General features: G+C 36.4%; 1 long non-coding RNA gene across 1 annotated transcript; it reads right to left on the reverse strand.

Moving 5' to 3' along the window:
- Nucleotides 1-979: 979 nt before the first annotated feature.
- On the reverse strand, nucleotides 980-3,784 carry LOC137487785 (uncharacterized). The gene is made up of 6 exons (XR_012391024.1): nucleotides 3,756-3,784; nucleotides 3,329-3,435; nucleotides 2,236-2,365; nucleotides 1,975-2,060; nucleotides 1,620-1,662; nucleotides 980-1,522 (listed from the first exon to the last, which is right to left on the reverse strand). It is a non-coding gene; the product is annotated as an uncharacterized lncRNA (long non-coding RNA).
- Nucleotides 3,785-9,759: the final 5,975 nt, after the last annotated feature.

Raw genomic sequence — 9,759 nt, forward strand, 5'->3', positions numbered from 1 at the left:
ATAAAATTACATACTTAAAAGTTTTTTTTATTATTATTGCATAAATAAATCATCAGGAAAAAAACATACAACACGATATAAAAAGTGAAACATAAAAAACTAATATAACAATCGTAAAAAAAAAGATTAAAAAATGTAATCAAATCCACAAAGTACAGCATTACATCCAATGGAATTGACAGGGGGATCTAAAAAGTGTTATAATAATTGATACTTTTTGCTCAGATCTTTTGCTTTTCAACAATTTCACAGTTGAAATAAAGAAGTCAAACTCGATACAAAAAACTTTAATGTGGGAGATGACTTAGCAAATTTCAATTTGTGTATATAAAATGTTGCCAATAAAGAGATTAACAAAAATTCAAGACTTTTGTTGGATTTGTTTTCATAATAAAACAATAACATCTTTTAATGTAAAATTATAACAAAGTTTTGTCAATAAAATAGTTTTGGCTAGATCCTTCTAGAAAATGTTTACAATGTTGCGTTCAAAAAATAAATGATAAAAGCTCTCTTTATCTGCCTTGCAAAACCACAGATATCCTCATCATTTTCAATGTACTTTGATAATAACGATTTTACCGGGTAAATTGTATGTAGTATTTTAAAATGAATTTCCTTAATTGTGCATTTGAAGGAAGTTAACCAGGTTCTTTTCCAATTAATAATAACTATAATAGAGTTCCAGAAAACTTTGCCTCTACACAGCAAAATATGGGGACCCAAAACAACTCTATGGGTGTTAATTTCAACACTTTGAAAGTGTCTCATGGGGTCCACTCAAAACAGAGTTAAATCAACACTTTCAAAAGGGTTGGCACATTGACACCGAAGTAAGGGTTAATTTTAACTCTGGGCAGAGTTAAAAATGTAACTATATTTAACACCGCCTGGTAGTAATTTTTTTACTACAATATATTGTTATTTTATTCAACTCTCTTGAGTGTAAATATGGTAAAAAGGTAAAATAGACTGTAAATTACAAAAGAAAAAACATTTTATTTGAAAACATTCACCACTTCAACAATTCATTCAGTTTTTAAAATGCAACAATGTCAAATATGCTTTAAATGTTTTATTAGTACAGACAGTATCAACAAAATATGTATGACCAGTGCTCAAAAAGGCTGTTTCAGTCCTTTGGTCCAAACTTGATGTGTTATCAGAGCAATTTGAAAGTTCAATATAGCGTCACTCATAGTTTTCTTCTGAACGCATAGTTTTCTTGTAAAATTACATTTTAAACAACTTGGTGTGCAAATCTTTCACTTCGGGTGTTTCCTTGGTCCTCCATATCAAACACAGCAGTTTAAATGAAGGTATAAATGCTGTAAACTTATGTGAAAACAAACTGGAGCTAGGAAATCTCATCAAGCATGTCCTGTGAATGAAGTGCTTCCCAGCTACAGGATGACCTTTTTATCCATGACGATGTAGCAGCTGCTGATCGCTCGTCTGGTGGTTCCTGATGCACGGATATAGGGTGATGCTCATCTAAGAACTCTTCAAGACTTCAGCATGACTAAGAAAAATGTTTGAAAACAAATTGCAATCAAATTCTATGATATATTTAAAATAACATTTAAAGTAAATAAAACATTCAAGAAATCTAAACTCACCTTTTGAAAATCTACATGATGATCCACAACTTGACTCTCCCAGCTGGTTGAGGTGACAGGATATGGAAAAGTAGAAAAAACACATACATCACTGTTGGATCTCCAAAAACAATTAGGTTAACCACTATGACTAGAACTGGAAAAACAGGCAGCTGTCTGTCCAGAATCCTGAATTTAACACAACACTTGGAGCAAAATTTAGAGGAGCTTAAAATCTTTTATATCATTTAGTGATGCTGACTTCCCCAAAATATTGGCCACAGTGTAAAAAATATTTATAAACTTCATAAACAACAGTTTTCTGTAAGCGTGTGCGTGCGTGCATGCGTGTGTGTGCGCGTGCATGTTTCTTTACCAGATTCAACTTGTTAGGCCCTTTCAGGTCCAGTATTGACGCCACCTTTCCTGGAGTCTAGCAGATGTTTCAGGTCCAAATATAATCTAAAATATTAGGATACGCAGAAGAGGAAAAGTGCAAAGTAAAGAGCAAAACATTATTTAAGTAACAGTTCACCCACAATACAAAACTTATCACCTTCATGTCATTTGTTATTCTCTAATGCTCTAATACCCTCTCAGCTTATGTGAAACAAATACAGAACTTTATCAAACATACCTTCATTATTTTTATTACCACATATGACCAAGAAGGTGTGCTTGGTCATTTCACCAACTCTGGAAATACACCATCCGTCTCTAATCAGCCACCGTCACAGGGTCTTGTGTTATTGTATAGAGAACTGTGGCTGTTAAAAAAACAACAAAAAATTAGTATCCACACATATGCATAACCTTCAGATAAAAAGGAGAGATAAACATCACAAAGTATGCCTCACACTTTTTCAGATATCTTTTGATTCAGATGTTGATTATTGATAATAAATCTACAAATCAAACCTGTATCATCATTAGGCTGCTCAAATATGAATCAGTTGATTAATTTTACAGACAGGTGGCTGTTTACAACGCACTAAATTGTCTTTAATAAAAAGGAAATGTTGTGTACAGTACATGCTAAGTTTAGCTTATAGTTTTAAGCACATTATCATGCGGGAGAAAAAGCTTGACTAAGATGTTCCTGACTACATAAATAGCCTAACTTACTAACGTCAGACATCCCGAGTTGGGAAAAGTAATTTTCGGGGGATACAGAGTTGATTTGCGGGAGGTAGCGGGAGAGATGAGAACCTGAAGAGCAATGGGATGAGTTGCGCGCGACGTACTTGAAGAGCGGTGGTGGTGACTTGCGCGCGACGTACCTGAAGAGCTGGGAGGGGTGCGGTGGAGAGGGGTGTGCAAAGTGTTTAATGACCGGGCGGGAGACGCGCGATTTCCGGGAGATTATCATTCATTTACGGGCATCTACTTGGGCATCTGGGAGTCTCTGTGCATTTGCGGGATAACGTTAACGTTAGTCCCGCAACTTCCGGGAGACTTCTGTAACCTTAAATGTCTGAGAAAGTGCAAACGCGGTCATTTAAAGACATTAATGTTAACATTCCGACTTTAATGGTTGTCAACACTTAATATAATTCAAGCGTACGTTATCACGCGAGTCTATGGACTAACGGTATATGGACGACCACGAATGAACCAGTTTAAAAGTGCCGCGGTGTTTAAAATAACTAAATTAACGTACACGAATAACAAACAATCATATGTTTTAGTCAGGAAGCCTTTTACAAGTAAGCATATGTTCATTTACTCACCAGATATGTTTTAGAAACTCTCCAGAGCTTAAGGAAACCGTCCTGTGTTGCCGTTAGCATCCGGGCAGAGTAGGCTAGGCTGCTCCGGGGATTCCCTCGCTAGTTTGCTTTGAATTAAAGGAGAAGTGTCGATTTTATTTTACAGATGGGTAACAACGCACAAAATGGCATTAAGCGTGACAGAAATGTGTTGAACATGTACATTTGATGTTTTTATGCACTATGTATGCGTGAGCATATATAAAAACATTCTTGAAAAGAAGTGAATAGTAATGCAGTTAAGCTAGATACACAAACGACCATGAATGAACCGCAGAAGATTAAAATTATCACTCCATTCTAAAGTTATTAACTTAACAATATGTTACCAACTGTATTTCCTTAAAGAAAGTCAGTAAAATACCAACATTTAGGTAGTTTGACTCACCAGTTGCTGTTCTAAACCTCAGATGGAAAATGGCGTCTGGAAAATTCTTCAGTGACTGGGGCTGCATGAATTCCCGGATGTTGGAAATAACACCACCAAGTGTAGAAAAGATAACTCCTTGATTTCGCACTGAATAAAATCAATTCTAACTCTTATTATATTCATTTATCAAAATCTAACTCTTTAACGTCAACACTTTACTCTGAAATGCTTCAACACCGAGAATTTAACTCAGATGAATTTGCTGTGTAGGAGTAAATTTATTTTGCTTCTGAAAAATATTACAAATATGTTTGTTAGTACATTTTTTATCAGTCAACTCAACACCTTATAAATGTAATTTTGCGTTTAGGACAGACAGAGATTAATAGCAAATATGATTTTAAACAAGTTGAATAATTTTTGCAGAAATAGATTTAATAGCTATATCAAATTCTCTAAACAATATTGTGAAAATTGTGAATAGACATGAACTGTTCATGATAAAATATTCCCAGAGCTGTCAAAATTTTTTTAAAGATGATTAATGTCTCTATTAAACCAATTTACTAAGAATAAAGATTTATTTGAAGAGGTTATATTACCAATATACCAAATAAAGAAAGTGTGAGGAGAAAAATTGTGAGTAACAAATTTTGCAAGCAAGAAGGGCTTGTTGATGGAATCTAGAGAGTTTAAAGGAAATTTTAGAAATATTACAATCAAATGTTTAAAAAAATAATAATTCAAGCCACCTATTTGGTTAAATAGACTGTAGAATATGATTCCAAAAAGAATTGGGGTGGATGGACATCTCTTAATCCAATTGACCTTAAATGTCTTATGGATATCCTCATAATAAAGCATCTGCAGACCTTCGTCAGCTTTCTTATTTCACTTAAAAGTTGCTTTTTTAACATCATAATTTGGCAGTGAGGTCATAATTAAAATGAGTATATGCATATTTGAACCCTTCTGCAGTTTTACGCCTCATTTTCTACTTAATTATGAGATTTAAATACTGTATTTTTGTGACATTTTTAGCACTATTTTAGCTAAATTAGCTTGAGGGATGGACATCAACCACACTTTTTGATGTACCAAAATATTTCCTAACGATTTAGAATAAAGAAACATTAAAAAATATATACATTTTAAAATACAAATTTATTAAATCATATATCATTTAAAATAAGATGGAATCTGTTAAAGTTTTAGATTAAAACCTGTAGCATATTGTCATTCATTAGGCAAATAACAAACTGGCCTGCACATTTAACTTTCCTCAGTCAGAATGGGCTATATGCACACAGACTTTTAATGATGACTTTTAAAATGGTAAGAATAAGGTCCAAGATTTAAAATAAAAGTTACCTGTAAAATTATTTCTCTATTTAATAAACAGTACAGTAGCGAAAGATGATTTCTCTTATGTCAGATTGTATATTTTCTTGCATAGCTGGATGTTATGAAAATTATTTGTTAGCATAGGGCAAAACTGATTAGTTGAAGTCAGCGACAGCCAACAGATGATTCCACTTGGTCTTCAAGCCTTTTTATTTTCACTATTTACACTATTTAGTATGGCATAGCATTTAAAATAGGACAAATTCTGGACTTTTGTCAGGGAGGGATGGGTCTGTTGGATCAATTTATTCATCCACACCTCCTGTTGTATTGTAATTTAAAACTAATAATAAAGTATATTTACCCTACTCATGTTCGCTGCATCTGAAATCGTATGCTTGAAGAAAGTAGTCTACAACTGAATTTAAAAATGAGACAAAAAGTACAATCATTCTTTATTTATTTTTTCCCCTTTATTAATCTGGTGGCGGAATGAACCACCAACTTATCCAGCATATGTTTTAAGCAGCGGATGCCTTTCCAGCTGCAACCCATCACTGGGAAACACCCATACACACTCATTCACACACGTACATACACTACAGACAATTTAGCTTACCCAATTTACCTATCCCATATGTATTTTGGACTGTGGGGGAAACTGGAGAAAACCCACATGAACATGGGGAGAACATGCAAACTCCCCACAGAAATGCCAACTGACCCAGCCGAGGCTCAAACCAGCAATCTTCTTGCTGTGATACGATTGTGCTACCCACTGTGCCACTGTGATGCCAACAGTTATTCTAATAACTAATATTATCAGATATATTGTCAGATATTTATTGAACATTTCTGTCTTCTCTCATATACAATACAGGTATTTTACTGTAGTTAAGTCAGGTTTATTGCTTGCGACGTCATATAATTTCCCAAAGTCTTACACTGAATGTTAGTTAATCACAAGTGCCGGATTAATAAATCAGCTTCAAGATTTAATAGTGATTCTGCCACTGTGATTTCTCTGGAACTGCCACAAAAGTCAGATTTATTTATTTATTAATCATAATTTCTGTGTTGTACAAACTGAATTGTGGGGTCTTTAAATCACGTATTTCCTTGCAGGAAGAGTTTTATTAGTTCTAATGGAAAATATGGCCACATTAGATTAATTCATGAAATGTTTTTTTCCATTATTGCAGTGGGTGTGCAGGGCAATTAATCATAGACGTACAGGGGCTAATTTAAAAGCATGACTGCTGAACTGAATATGCAATTTGAACCAAAACTTATTCTCCCTTCTCCATTCAGTCATTCGCACTCCCTCACGCCTTTGTTCGCAACATAAAGTTGTTTGTTTGCAATGTTGTCAACCCATTTATAGATACTTGGCATTTAGGGATAGCAACTTGTCATTCATTGGCAGGACCAAGCGATCCACACAGAATTAAACAGACCTCTGTGCTCCAGCCACCCACGCCATACATTTACCAGGGCTGACCACTGTAGGAGTGGGGTCACGTCCAAAGGGACTGGGAGGGACGCCCGTCGTTTCCAATACACCGCCGCTCACCTCATCTGACACCATAGAGAGACACTCCATCCCGTCTAATGTTTGCCGACCCCAAAGGCAGGTCAGTCTGAGCACCGCCATCTTCGTCTGTGATTAAAACCTTCATCAGAAGCTTCACCCTGAGCTTGACGCAGTCCTTCAGTTTTGAGTCCCTCATATTAGGCAGCTGTAACTACATTATTGAGCAATTACTTTCAAGGTCTCAGTGTTTTCGCGTTGTCAAGCCACGATGATGGATGAGCGCGAACATCAGTAATACTGTGTCTCTCAGGGAGAGATTTCTCCTGATGAACCTAATAAAGAGAGCCAGAAAAAGTCCCAATAAATAAATAATTCTGATACTCAGCGAGCGAGTGAGTTGTTTCTTCAGGCTTTCAATGACAGTTATTGATGTCATACGATTATGAGTGGACGGAAGGTTGTTTAGGATGTACAAAAACTCATTTGCATGCATGTAAACAATTTGAAAAGCTGCCAAACAGACTGGCAGAGCAGCAGTTGGTAAAAAGAGTAGTCAAGGGCATTACAATAGTAGTCAGATTGTGGCTAGAATGCACCACCAAACAGATTTGCGGTCCCCATCATGTTAGTTTTTTTCCTGAGGCTTTGAAATGCTCCCTGCCGCCATCAAAACTAGAGATCCAAGCTAACGAAATGCATTGCTCAGAGAGCAAGAGTATGTTGTCACCCTGCTGATATTTGCACAGGCTATACCCCAGTTCATTCAAAAACACAATTCTCATTTCCTGGCCTTTTCTGCAGGGACAAAGTTTCCATCTAAAAGCTTCACATCGTGCATTGCAAAAATGAAAGCAGTTCAGAGCGGCTTCATGCTGTTGGTTAGACAGCTGGTTAGTGGGAGAGGGTGAGACGGCTAAGTTCTCACTGCAGATGACTCGATGGGCTTCAATCCGACAGTGTCCATGGAGATGACACCCAAGTTCTCCATCAACAACAACAACCTGCTGGACGGAGGAAATTAATGTGTTTTGATTCTTAGGTTCCCAAATGCAACCTTGTTGAGTGGATTTAAACATTCTAATTTGGCAAAACATGAAGTACAATAAACTATTTTGCGACAATCTTTAGAGTTTTCCGCTAGCATAAGGCAACACATGCTGGAGGTTGAGGCTTGGAAGCAAACAGATGGGCCGAGATGAGATGATTTCAATCAAAATACAAGATCTCTTCCATCTGGGCTCTCGTGGCACTTTGAAGATAAAGTGCAATGCGACTATGTGAAGCCTTTCTTTCATTTACTGCACTTATGCCAGCTGGAGAAGGGGACTGTGGTATTAAATGGAAATATTGTCAGATCTGAATTTAAGACGGGGGAAAATCGCAGACAAACACTGAATCGCTTGAGAGTTAGATGACAGACTTTGAATGTTAGGTTGTGCTTTTCGATTTCGGCTGAATTTGCATCTCGTACCCTGTTTAAATTTGTCTTTCTGTTTTTTAAATCCTCACTGGAAGGCCCAGGCTCTGGCATGGAGATGGTCTCATTAAACCTCACATCATGGTGTGAGTTCCAGCGCTAATGGATCAGTCAAAAGCACCTCACACACTGTCACCGTAATGGCTCCTCTTTCTCACGATAATTTTGATTCATGCAGAGGCTCCATAAATCCCACTCACCGCATGACTGTGCTTAAAAGAAAATAAGAAAAAATCAGGGGAGAGACTGTCACACCTTTACAATTTCACTGCATTTTACTGACTTCTGTCCTCTGCTCTTTCAACTCGGTGGAAAGTTGGACAAAAGGTGTTTTTCCCACTTAGTGTTTTTGCTCATGTTCCATATTGAGATCAGAATTATAAGCCCTCCTGTATTTTTTTTTTAATCTTAATATAGTCTTTTAGTCTCAGGGTGCTTTTACCCTTAAACTTTTGTTTCGGAACCTGTCTTGATTGCCCAGCTAGCGCGGTTCGTTTGGCATATGTGAAACCACCAATCATGCTCGGATCTACGCCAAATCAATCACTGTGATATATAGTATATATGTGATATGCAGTATATCGATATCTATTATTAAATCTTTATTTTCTTCTTTCTTTCAAGTGAAGAATTATATATATTTTTTCAAATGCTCATGGTTTCATTTGCGCCCATCTTTTCTTAATCAAATTAATAATCTGCTAGTCTATCTAGTAATCATCTTTTCTTTCTTTCTTTCTTTCTTTCTTTCTTTCTTTCTTTCTTTCTTTCTTTCTTTCTTTCTTTCTTTCTTTCTACCTATCTATTGTCAAACAATATTTCTAATGTTTATATATTTAGTTTCATCTATCTATCTATCTATCTATCTATCTATCTATCTATCTATCTATCTATCTATCTATCTATCTATCTATCTATCTATCTATCTATCTATCTATCTATCTACTGTATCTATCCATCTATCTATCGGTTTGCATATCTATGTCAGTCTGTTTTTGTTGATTAAACTTGTAAAAAATGTAAAAATGTAACGTTATATAATTTTTTTGTGTTTACTTTTATCTATCTATTTTTATAGTCTATAAAAAGAAATAGAGAGAAGTGCAAGATCGTCTGCAAAGTCTAAGTCTTCCAAATGACTCCACAGGGTCCACTGGATTCCATTCCTGCGTTCACTGGTGGATGTCCTCATGATCCAGTCAATAACAATGAGGAATAGGAACGGGGATAAACACAACCAACAGCAGATGCAAGAGAAGACCATTGTGTTAGCAGCCACATCATCACAAGTCGGACTCAACATCCACACAGAAAAGTCTAAGATTCTTAAAATCAACACCAGCTGCAGTCCTTTGCCTACCTAGGCAGCATCATCGACCAGCAGGGTGGAACTGATGAAGACATTAAGGCAAGAATCGGCAAAGCAAGAGCTGCTTTCATCCAGCTTAAGAACATTTGGGCTTCGAGAGAACTTACCATGACCACGAAGATCCGCCTGTTTAACTCTAATGTGAAATCAGTATTGTTGTACGGGGCGGAGACCTGGAGGATAACCAAAGCTTCCACCCGAAAGATCCAAACATTCATCAACACCTGTCTCAGAAAGATTCTGCACATTCGCTGGTCTGACACGATCAGTAACACCGACCTATGGAGAAGTACCTGTC

Source organism: Danio rerio, chromosome 15, assembly GCF_049306965.1.
Source record: "Danio rerio strain Tuebingen ecotype United States chromosome 15, GRCz12tu, whole genome shotgun sequence".
NCBI classification, from domain to species: Eukaryota; Metazoa; Chordata; class Actinopteri; order Cypriniformes; family Danionidae; genus Danio; species Danio rerio.